Raw genomic sequence first — 13,138 nt, 5'->3', positions numbered from 1 at the left:
TTGTTTATTGGCAGAAAACAGATATCAGAAAGTATTATTCAATTGAAAAAACAACATATCTGACAATTTTCAAGCCGATAGCAGTTGCAAATATAAGCAAACCCTCATTGCCTTTATATACTATGGTATATATTTCATAATTTGTGAGTGTCCACTCATGTACTACACATGTAGAGGAGGGAAGGGTGGAATAGCAAAAAATGTAACTTTTTGCAGGTTGTATGTCATGATTTTCAGCTCTTGTTTTCTGTTGTCTTCTCTACCCTATAAAGTGACAGAGAGGGCATATGCAATAGCCCAAAGTGCTGCTTGACCCAGTCTTGAGATCTAGTCCAGACCCACACTATTTTATCTCATGAAGTTAATTGGATTGTTAATCCGAGGGGGAAGAGAGTCCTGACTCCAGTTGCGAGTTGGACTGAATTCCCTCATGGCCCAAATAGTCTGAGCCCCAAAAGGTAAAATGGTTTCTGTGAGGAATCCCTAGTTGGTAGCTTAGCTGAACCACAAAGGCCTTCTTCAAAGAAATGCATGCATCAGATATGCAAAAACGAACCTAAATAACAATGCAACAAAGAAAGAACATACACGTTCCAAACCAAGTTAGTTAAAGAAGATAATAATTTATTGAGTATATTTCCCCAAACTCATTTAAATCGGAAGTAGGGATCAAATGTATTGTAAAAACAGTTCTTTTTTACTGGTAAAGTTGGTGCTATGCAATAAAATCAGAGAGTTGTGTTTTCAAAATAGCCACAGGTGGGTTAGATTTCTGCTCCCAGAGACTGAAGACCAAGCTGGAGACTTACCCCTTCTTAGTGCTCTGTCATGCAGGAAAGAATTCATCAGGGCAGCAATTGGTAAAGTATACTATTCATCAGTTCCCATCATGTTTCTTCATGGAGTGAGTCAAGCATTGTATTTTAAAGGGGTAAATCTAGTCCTATAATGATGATGGCCTCCTCTGCGAATAGGGCGAAACTTCACAGAATTCAATATCCCTGATTTTGATTTATTGTGATACTTTTCCTGTTCTAGGAATATGCTTAAGGCAAAAAGCTGCTATGTCAAGGTAGCATCTACCACAAAAATCAAAGCAATTCATCTTTTGTTTGTGTCCTCATTAGCCACCAATCCCGCTTCGAATACACACTCAAGTAGTCCATACCCACACTCAGCAAGCTGAGAGGCGTAGGCAGCTAACGATTTGAGAGAGCCCGCCTACCGGCATCTAGACTTATCTATGTGCATACAAAGACACCAACTGAGATAACTCTATTCACGAGCTCCAGGAATTAGATGGCTTTGTCATAAGAATTCCAGCATTTTACTGGAAGTCTCCGACCCGACCCATAAAGTATTTAGGCAGCTTAATCATAGGACCCGAAGAGAGAGAGAAAAAAAAAAAAAAGCTACACAATCGGCTCCGGGTCCCATCGTGCTTTCAGTAAGTTCCAAAATGTTCTCTTCTTTTTGCTGCCTGTTCTCGATAGATCTAACTTGGAAGTCGCCAGAACAGAAGATTGCCAGTCAAAGAAGGAGGGAGGGATAGAGTCTGTCCATTTTATACATATTTGTCTCCTAGCTAGGAGCATGGCATAAAAAAATAACGATCTTGCAGGGCCTTTGACGTTATCCTGTAAGCCAAAAATAATCAAGGGCAAATCAATAATAACAGGGCTACCTATTATGCCCGACAACAATTTCCCAATACTATCCCAAAAGGAAGTCAGAGCCGGACACTCTTTGAACATGTGGATGTCGGAAGCCGAGGGCAGTCCACATTTCTTACAGCATACAGGCGACTCTTTGTTAATTTTGGAAAGCCTCAGTGGGGTAAAATAAGCCCAGTGGACGGTGAAAAGGTGGTTCCTTTTTAACCACGCCGGTTTTACTATTTCATGCAAGAGTTTACACGAACACTTCCACAATGTGTCGCAGTCTTGAGCTGGTACAGAACTTCCCCACAATTCCTTGGCAAGTTTAAAGTCACCGTCCACTTCCTCCAGGATTGCCTGATACCAGAAGGAAGCCATTACAAAAATGGGGTAACCCAAAACACTGGTCATGGACCTGGGTACAGTATGATACAAAAGACAGTGGTCCTAGACCTTCATTTGAAAAGACAGGCCATAATAATAACACTACTGAAACCAGATAAAGACCCCATCCAGTGTGACTCATATTGTCCACTCTCTCTAATAAACCTTGATGCAAAGATATTTGCAAAACATTTAGCCGCCAGACTGCAACCCCTATTACCAATAATTGTTAGACCGGATCAATCCGGATTCGTGCCGGGCAGATCTACCTCACACAACCTCAGAACACTATTCGGCCTGCTGCATTACTTAGCGCCTCATGTCTCGGCTATAGCTGCGTTGATGGATGCCACTAAGGCATTCGATTCTTTAGAATGGGGGTTTCTGTTTCCTCTTCTCCGTAGACAGGGTCTAAGCCCGCTATTTATACAGCAAATCAAACTACTATATTCCATGCCAACAGCTCGAATACGAGTTAATGGACAAGTATCAGACCCCATAACTATCTCCAGAGGCACAAGGCAGGGTTGCCTCTTGTCACCACTTTTATTCGCCATAGCCACCGAACCCTTGGCAGCCCGGATATGTCAACATCATGCCGATCGGAGTATCGGATTTACCACCCGCGGCCGAACCGTGTCCATGTATGCAGATGACATTACTCTTTATATGGTCGACCATAAAGAAAACTTTGCTCCCATGACACGCAAATTAGAAAGATACGGAGGACTTTCGGGCTCTCCATCAACTGGAAAAAGTCAGTTATATTCCTATTAACATCAGGCACCCCAGAATTTGAGACGGAATATCCCATTACTTGGGCGAAAGATCCAGTCCGCTATCTGGATATATGGATTAGTGGGGATATACAAGAGATCTGGCAGACCAATTATGGGAAAACAATAGACTGGGTGGAGGAAAGGGTAAAATGCTGGCGAAACCTCCCAATCTTGCTAGCTGGTCGAGTAGCGACAGCAAAACATTTTTTACCTAAATTACTATACCTTTTTGTAAACATTCCACTACCCCTAACGCAGCATTTTTTCAAACGTATACGCTCACTAATGATCGAACTAGTTTGGGCAGGCCGACAACCCAGAATAGCCTGGGAGGTCCTGACTTTTCCGCAATCACAGGGAGGAATGGCGGCCCCGATTTTGCGTTGTATGCTTACAGTGCCCAGGCTCAATTTATGCATTTTTTAACGTACCCCACGCCGTTCCAACCACATGTTGCCATAGAGATTGATAACATTTCCCCAATCCCCTTAGCTACCGCACTATACCAGCCATACCACCGACCACGAGATGAAATAGATACCGTACAGACGTTACGTTGGGCATGGGAAGGTATCCGAAAAAGAACAGACGCAGATCTATTATACGCTCCCTCTATGCCTATTTTAAATAACCCAATGATCTCCCCACTGACAGATGCAAAGGCGCGCGAATGGTCTGACAAAGGCAGGAGGTCTTCCTCACAATAGACAAGATGTGCGACCCCTTACCCTCGACGGCACTAGATATGTTGCTCTATTGTCAACTACGGTAATTTTGTAAAGACAAATTTACTTCATATCCCGCCCCCTGCAAATAGTGCATGCACTTGAAAACATATTAACCAAGGACTCTGGCAAGAAATTAATATCGCGGATTTACCGCACGACCCAGCGCTCGGATCCAGTGGCAGCTCCGGCGGCCTGAAAAGCGTGGGACGAAGACCTAGGGGAGGTACTCACAGACGAACAGTGGGATCAGAGTTGCAAATTACTTGAGAAAACTGTCACCGAATTACCGCCTAAGACTCATACATTTTAAATATTTACATCGCCTTTACAGAACACCCCCACAAATACATAGAATGGGATTACGCACAGATGACAGTTGCTGGAGATGTGGGACCCCGTGGGCAACCTTTATACATATGGCCTGGCACTGTAGACCCATAGCAAACTATTGGCAATTAATATTACATCACATAAAAAATATTACAGGATGAGAAGTGCCCTGTACACCCCAGGCCGCCTTATTGGGAATCCTAACTACCAGACCGCCAAAAGCGCGAAAACTGCTGCTACTCATGGCAAAAAGGCGTGTCCAGTCTACACTGGGGTGCAGCGACACCCCCTACAGCCAAAGAGTGGGTGGGGAGTGTGACGTACTGCAAAACACACCTGGGTAACTATTGGGAACTCTTACTGCCATGATCCAGACTGACAGACATTTGGGAGCCCTTCGTGGCATGGCTTGGGACGGAGGCAGCCGATGATTTAAATTCAATGTTGTAAATCATGCATGGAGTATACCGAAACGTAGACATGCCTGAGGGCGGGGAGTGTGTGGACCCACAAATCGATACACAATTGGCTATTTAGAGTGGGTCGTGTGGTGTTTGATTAGATGGCATGCATTATTTATATGGGACGTGATTGTGTCTGGACTTGCAACTCCAAGCTGGACTATACATGGTATACAAATTGCCTTTGTAGATAACTATCTGTCATGACTTGTACCCGCCGTTATGAAGGAATGCACTGTACTGATTGTTTTCCATCTTTATTTCAGTTCTTTGTATATTGTTGTTATGACAAAATCCCAATAAAAAAAAATGCTTTTACACTGTAAGGAGCTAATTGTTATAACTTTCATACATTCACATGCTTGAAACATTCCCCATCGTCGAGATGGGAGTCCCTGGTATATCAAAATAGTTGTCCTATTAGACATAACACATAAGACTTAAAATCTTTTATAACATATCCCTGTCCTTTAATAAAAAAGGACCAAACTTAAAACTTAACCAATCAGAAGAGACCACCCTGTACAACTTTCCTGAGAGAAGCTCCAGTCCCTCAGATTTTCTACCACATGTCATGCTTGGGGAGTCTCCACTGAGCTCTGCTCAGTTTTTTATTTTTCAAGATTTGGAGTATTTTGTCACCCTTTCAGGTTACTACCAACTAAGGTGATTCAAACTGACGTCCACCATGTCAGAGACACCTAAAAAAGGTCTATTCAGGGCATGTGGAACTAGCAGGAAGAAAAGGATGCATATTGATGATAAGCACAAGGACTACTTATACTGCTTGCACTCTGACCATAAACCAAGGGAGTGCAAGGTATGTCACACCTTTTCTACAAAGACTCTTAAAGAGTGAGAAGGAAGGCTTCTCTTGTGGCTTGAGAGGCTTTAAAAACAGGGACACTGTGGTCTCTGATGAGAAGAGTGATACATCTTCTATATCTTCCTCAAGAAGGCCTCAGAAACGACCTTTGGATGACCCTGCAGGCTCATCATCACAGCCACCTAAAAAAGCATCAAAAAAGTCTGTAGAGTCCACTCAGAAACAATCTGAATCTGCCAGCAAAGCTTCCCATGAAGAAAAGAAGGCTTTAGGTATCAAGAAACCAGCTTTAGAACCTCCAACACCACCTATGAAACTGAAATATACCTTTAAATAACCTACTTCAGCTCCGCCGTTGAGCAGCTCGTCGACGACACCACCGGCGATGAAAAAATCCGCTCCTGAGGTTATCCCGGTAATAACGACGGTGACTTTTAGTCAATAGCGTGACTGTATCTGCGGCATTGATGGGCAAGGTACCTTTGTTGTCAACTAAGCAAATTGTGTCTTCGAAGTCATCGTTGTTGAGGGGTCAACTTTCGATGACCCACCCGTTGACGACATCGTCGACGATCCCGTCGACGGAGACCTCGTCAACGACTGCGTCCACGAGAGAACCCGCGTCGACGGCGGAAGTCTCATCAGCGTTACTGTCGACTAAGATCCATGTCTCTAGCAGTGTGGCGTCAACTACGGCAATTACGTTGACGGAGCCAGAAAAGCAGCTTTCGTCAATGAAGGTGGTTCAAATGGTGATACAAACCTCAACGGGCTCGTCAACGACACTGTCGACGAAGAGGAAAAAACATAAATTTCAAAAATGCAGTTAACACCAGCTGTAACTTCACCTAGTCAGGTGCAGGCTCTATTACCATCTCAGTTCTTAGAAGAAGATGATTAAGACGAGGGGTCCAAGGAGGATAGTCTCTTTGGGACAGCCTTCAGCCCATCAGACCTTCACGTTAAATATCAGGAGGATTCTGATGAAGATGATGGTTATGGACATCAATATTACCATCAGCCACAGCAATATCATCAACAGGAGATGATGTACCTCCCTTCAAGTTTTATGACAGACCTGCAATTTATGCTGGTGGACTATAAGAGGAGATTTCTGCCATAACAGAGCATCCAACAGGCTCCGCCTCCTCCTCCTTCTCCGCCTGTTTGTCCTCAAATACAGGTTCGTTCCCCTCTTCTACAACAGTCTCCTAGGTTTCAGCCTCCTACTCAGACTGCTCCTGTCCATCAGTTGACATCCTCTGATGAAGAAGTGGAGAGAGAAGGAGAGATTCAACAAGATGAATGGGATTCCTACATCATTCCCACTCCGGCATCTCATCTCCCCCACAAGTGGATTCACCTCTGGAAGATATAGGGGGATTCTACAACCTTCTGGAGAGAGCAGCTAAGCGCTTTGATTTACCAATGCCTATGCATCAACAAGACTGTTTTCTGTATGAATTTAAAGAGCATTATAAAAATTAGGTGAGATCTATACTCATCATTGATAACATATGGAAGGAGGGGCTGAGAATAATGCAAAATTCAGCAACTGTTCCACCTGTATTGCCGAGACTGGACAAAAAATATAAGGCTCCGGATGATGCTCCAGCTTGCTTAATAGGTCATCCAAAAGCAGATTCTGTGATCTCACAAGAAGCACAGCTCCTCTAACTGCTTTTCCTGATAAAGTAGGAAGAAAGCTTGACAACAATGGGGCTTTTAACAATGTCAGCTCTGACAGCACGAGCAGCAAATTCTCTGGCTCTACTGGGCCGTTATAATAGGCAGATGTGGTCCGACTTGACACCATTCTTGGAGAAACTTCCACCAGATGACAAGGAGGAAGCTAAGAGAATTCTTCCTGAGGGCGAACGGACTACCTGTGAAGTGATAGACTACTCTATGGATGTAGCGTCCATTGGTTTCAGGCAGCTAGCAGGAGTGGCTGTCTTGCGGCATCAAGGCTGCCTCAAAACCACCACATTCAGGTCAGAGGTACAGACAAAGATTCTGGACCTTCCTTACAATGGTTAAAGAATTATTTGGCAGCCACTTTGACAAAGCCTTACAAGCTATCAAGAAACACATAGATACGGCTAAGTCTTTGGGGACTTTATAATACAAAAAGACTCCTTTTCGTGGCTCAAAAGGAAGAGGTTACCAATCTTACAGATCAGGAGACCAACAATCTCGCTATTCACAATATCCTGCTACCGCTCAATAATACAGACCTCAGTATATAGGCCGCCAGCCACCTGCGGCAGCCTACAACAAGGCTTCTTTTAGGGGAAAATAAGAATGCCAGAGTAAGGAGACCGGTCGACACCAATGACCTCTCCCAGCTGTTGGCCTGTATCCCACCGATTCCATCCCCTGTGGGTGGCAAAAGATCCCGTTATTTACAACAGTGGCGGGGCATAACTTCTGACCTAAACATAATCCAATTCAGCCATTCCTTGGAATTTATAGAAATCCCTCCAACTCCTCCTCTATCTCGCTTCCCAAAACACCTGCATCTCTTAAAGATGGAAGTTACCAACATGTTGCAGAAAGGAGCAATAGAACGAGTTCCCCTCAATCAGAGATGGAAGGGTTTCTACTCCCGGTTCTTCTTAATACGAAAAAAGCTAAGAAACTGGAGACCGATCTTAGATTTGCCGAACTTAAACAAATTCTTCAAAAACAATTGTTCCCTATGATCTCTATTCAAGATGTGCTTCACCTCCTCATCAGAACGGACACCACCATGACAATGCACTACCTCAACAAACAGGGAGGAACAAAATCTCTCCTGCTCTCTCAGGAAGCCCAACTCATATGGCGCTGGGCGATTCATCACAAAGTGCATGTATCAGCAGAGTACATCCCAGGAAAACAAAATGTCATAGCAGACACTCTGAGCAGACTAAAAACTTCTTGCCACGAGTGGGAACTGGACCAGCACAACGAGTGGGAACTGGACCAGCACACTCTAGGCAACATTTTCTCACAATGGGGCAAGCCAAACATAGATCTGTTTGCATTTCCAGAGAACGCGAAATGCCGGTACTTCGCAAGTTGGCATCACCATCAGGGTTCATGGGGGAATGCCTTTTCAAAAGCTTGGTCTGGCATATTTGCTTACGCCTTTCCCCCCATTCCTCTCCTTCCGCGAGTGTTAAAAAAGATAAAGACTGAACCCTGCAAGATCATTCTGATAGCTCCAGCCTGGCCTCGCCAACACTGGTACACAGAACTTCACCTACTCTCAGTCAAGTCTCCGATCGACCTCAGGCCGTTTCCGTCTCTCTTGACAATGAACCAGGGACAAGTATGTCATCCGAACCCCAGTTCTCTTAAATTGTTAGCATGGCTCCTGAGTTCCGGGAATTTTAGCACCTAAAGATACCACAGGAGTGCAGACAGGTGCTAGCTAAAGCAAGAGCAGACAGCACTAACAGGACGTACTCGCTTAAATGCAAGAAATTTTGCACATGGTGTAGATCGTCTAAAGTCAATCCTCTCCAGTCACCTCCTGAGGAAGTTTTACCCAATCTACTTCTCTTAGCTCGTTCAGGTTTGGCCTACACCACTCAGCTGCAATTTCCAGTTACCGCAGGTCAACAGAGGCTCCATCGCTATGATCCTGCAGGCTAGTAAACAGTTTCTCAAGGGGCTGTTTAGAATGTTCCCTCTAGTAAGGACACCACCTCCGGCATGGCAACTAAATACGATGCTCAGTCAACTAATGAAGCATCTGTTTGAACCTAGTCACAAGATGGATATGAAGTTACAATCCTGGAAAGTGGCTCTCCTCCTAGCTCTCACATCAGCGAGAAGGGTTGGAAAACTTCAGGCTTTCACTACTCAAGAACCTTTCTTACAATTTAAACAAGACAAAGTTATTCCACAAACAAACCCTAAATTCATCCCTAAGGTTCCTTCAGATGTCCACTTTAACGAGCCAATTTTTTTGAAATCATTCTTTCCCAATCCGCAGACAGCAGTGGAGCGTGCTCTGCACTCTCTAGATTTAAAAAGGTGCCTAAAATTTTACTTGAACAAGACAAAGTCATTTCACAAGTCAAACCAACTCCTTATTGTGTACTGTGCACCTAGCAAAAGTTTCCCTATCACTAAACAGAGCATTTCCAGATGGATTTCAAGTGCAATTGTTCTCTGTCATCAACAAGCAGGCCATCCTCTGGCGTCGAGTTTGTGCCAATTCTACAAGAGCGATATCCACATCGACAGCGCTATTTGCAGGTGTATCCCTGCCTGACATTTGTAGAGCAGCAACTTGGAGGACGCCTCACACATTTACCAGGCACTACTGCTTGGATGCTGGGAATAAGCGATATGTGGCAGTAGGACAAGCAGTTCTCAGACATCTCTTTCAATAAGGTGAGCCTTCTTCTTTGGTTCATTCCCACCATCCTGTACTGTCTCACATTTTCAATGGTTTATGGCAAAAAGGTATACTTTGGTTAGTTTTGCTTGTGCATTTCTTTGAATATTTTAATGTATTATGGATAATGCTTTCAGGCTTGCCTTTTCCTGTAGTGGTTATATGGCATGAAAATGTGTTACTCACTACTAGCTATTCTGATTCAAGCATGTGAACCTATGAAAGTTCCAATACTAGAGTAAGAAACAAGTTACTTACCTGTAACTATAGTTCTCCAGTATTGGAATCTTTCATAGATTCACTTGTGACCCACCCACCTCCCCTGGAGAAGGCTCATTTACTTAGCTCAGTTTTTTCTATTTATGCGCACTTGTGCTTGGAAACTCTGAGGGACTCGAGCTTATCTCAAGAAGGTTCTGCTGGGTGGTCTCTTCTGATTGGTTAAGTTTTAAGTTTGGTCCTTTTTTACTAAAGGACAAGGATATGTTATAAAAGATTTTAAGGCCTAGAGCCTTATGTGTTATGTCTAATAGGACAATTATTTTGATATACCGGGGACTCCCATCTCGACAACTGGGAATGATTCAAGCATGTGAATCTATGAAAGATTTCAATACTGCAGAACTATAGTTACAGGTAAGTAACTTGTTTCTTATATTTTGCTTTGTGATGGCGACTTCTAACCACAGATTACCTAACTTGTTAATATCCCCAGGTGCTAGACTGGATCCAGAAAATTCAAAGCAGTGCTCCTTTGCACTGGTAGCTGGTGCCATGCGATTCCTATCAATGCCTTCCACTTTCGGAAGTGACAAACGAAGCCTCATATAAATGCAACCCATGCGTTCTGATGTCTGTTCCTTTCTTTCCATGCCTTCAGATGCAGATCCATAGCCCCACTCCTTCTTTTTCTTCACTCATGAAGAGAATTTTACCTTCAAATTTTCCATTGTGCAAGCATTGTCACCCTCTTAGACTACAGGGTTTAAGCCTTTTAGGAACTGTCACATATAGATGTCTGTGACAGATGCCCACAAGGTGTGCCATTGCCTCTTGGCTTTATCGGAAGACTCCACGGCCTGAGACGACTGACCCCAGATGAACCTGAAAGCCATCCGAGATCATAAGGCAAAGCTCTTTGTGGTGAAGCACCAGAAGGCTCTGCACAAGTCCCACTCCAAGTGGAAGTTGAGAACATAGACCCACTTCTGGTTCTGCTCTTGCTCCCAAAAGTTGTTCCTGAGGTTCATCTTCCTGAAGGTTGAAGTCTTCGATTCAAGTCAAATAAGAAACACAAGCAGGTCTATGCACCTTCCTTCCACTCATCGGAGGAGGCACAAGGGCATCACCATGCTTCTTGGTCTCGCTTCCATTCTACCAAGGAGCCATTTCCATCTTTGGTTCTGACGCATCCTGAGTTTCTGGGCTCAAAGGCGACTTCGAAGCAAGTTGAAGTCTTTCATGAGGCTATGCTGTACATCTTTGGCACAGTTCTGATTCCCTCTCTTGTGCTTATGGACTCCAAGGATCCAAAGGGCCCTCCAGTGTGATTACTGCCGCCTGGTTCACCCAGGGTGCAGCCTGGACCCCTTGAATACACTTAGGGTTAAGTTTCAGTGTCTGGGTCGTCCGACACCCACGCCAGATCCTCGTTCATCAACGCTTACACCAATGCCACTAGTGCTGGAGGAAGACCTACAACCCACCATTCTGTTCAGCTCCAAGCTGACTTTGGCTCGATCTCAACTGAGGCTGCGTCCAGATCTTGACATGCCGTTGCCTATTTTGAACCCATCGGACTCAGATACAATCCCACTACTGCACAGCAACGCACATACATTGCATCAGCTTTTCAGCTCGCTCACTGATCCGAGCCAGCCATATGGAGATGACTGTAGAAGGATGGGGAGGAACTTCTCCATTCTTTATTATGCAGATGGCTGGTACAGGGAATTACATGAGGCCAGTGTACTTGACACACCAACTGACACTAGGTTGGTTCCCCCTCCGCCCCTCCTACAGCAACAGAGAAGAGTACTTCCTGTGTAAGAAGAGTAATTAGAAGGACTGCTGAGAACCTTGACCATCACCTTCTGATGATGGAGGTTAAAACAAATGTTCTCACAGTGGTCCTACAGTCATGCCATGCACTGACCGAACCTCTTTTACCCCATTAAGGAAGACCTTACTGACACACTGTTGATCACTTGGGCTAAGCCTTTGTGGCCGTCCGGTCAACCAGCAGGTTTTCTGTCGCCATAGACCTGCTCCAGGCAACACAGAGTTTTTGATCCAACAGCAGAGAGCTCGGTGGTACAAGTGTCCACCAGTAAATTAAATACTAACATTTTTCCAACCACTCCTCCTGACAGGAAGTCAAAACTATTGGGCACTTTTGGCGCGCATATGTTCTTCTTGGCCAGTCTTACCCTATGGTCAACTGTTATGTTATAGAAATGTATACAGCGCACTGCTACACCCAGGAGTATCCCGGCAGTAAAAAGACAAAAAGGCACCTTAGGATGAGACCTATACATATTGTTTGAAAAGCCAAGTCTTTGATTTCTTTGTAAAGCAGAGAAGGTCCTGTGTTAGACACAGCTCCCTAGCGAGCTTGTTCCAGATGACCGGCCCTAGGTAAGAGAATGACCTGCCGCCCATTCTTAGCTGGCCGATATGTGAGACTTTGGACAAGTGTTTAGAAGAGGAACGCAAGGTGTGGGCAGGGATGTAATTGTGCATCCTCTCTCTCAGATATGCGGCACCTGAGTCTTGAATCATATCCTTTTTCTTATTGGGAGCCAGTGAAGAACCTCTAAATTAGTGTTCATGTGTGATGTAGATGGGAGATTAAGTAACAGCCGAGCAGACAAGTTCTGAACCTCCTGAAATCCACACATAAGATACTCCAGGAGGCCAAGATAGAGGGCATTACCGTAGTCCAGCCTCGAGATTATCAGTGCCTGGATGACCGTTTTCCTAGCAGACTCTGACAAAAGGGGCAGAATTTTTTCAGCATCCGAAGTATCCAAAGCAGGAGTCTATCAGAGCCTGAATATGAACTTTAATGCCTAGATCCCTTACAGAGCTCTGCATCTAACCCAAGCTGCGCACTGGGGGCATTATACCCACATACTTTGGAACATGGTAGGTGAAATCTTACCTAAGGGCCAAAAAGATTGACCTATGTCTCTCACTAGCCCAAGCCATTCAATATGGTTGGGATGATGCGGCCAAATTTATCATCCAATCAGGCCTGGACACCACAAATGTTCAAGACAGGGCTATGGGAACTAGCATGGTGCTTCGGTCCCATGCATAGATGAAATCCACATGCTGCTCTGGGGACGTCCCAGCACCCTTTATGGACATGCCTTTCCTATGGCTCACACCTGTTTGATGAAAAGCTGGGCTCTGTCCTTGAACATGTTAAAGAGATCTGAGTCACTGAACGTTTTCTGTGCCTCTCAGCTCCAGTCTGGCAATTACTTTTAGGGGTTATGCCTGGGGTCAGGTATGTCAATAGTGCCAGCCTCCTCTGCCTGCACAACGGGCTTCCCAGCCATTTAGAGGCCTGTG

The 13,138-nt window shown here is 44.6% G+C and overlaps 1 protein-coding gene across 5 annotated transcripts in view; it reads left to right on the top strand.

Moving 5' to 3' along the window:
• Window positions 1-13,138, top strand: part of UBN1 (ubinuclein 1) — a 1,063,877-nt gene that overhangs the window by 596,019 nt on the left and 454,720 nt on the right. The window lies entirely within an intron of this gene.

The sequence above is a fragment of the Triturus cristatus genome, chromosome 10, assembly GCF_964204655.1.
Source record: "Triturus cristatus chromosome 10, aTriCri1.1, whole genome shotgun sequence".
NCBI lineage: Eukaryota > Metazoa > Chordata > Amphibia > Caudata > Salamandridae > Triturus > Triturus cristatus.
This window is presented reverse-complemented; position numbering and strand designations above follow the sequence as displayed.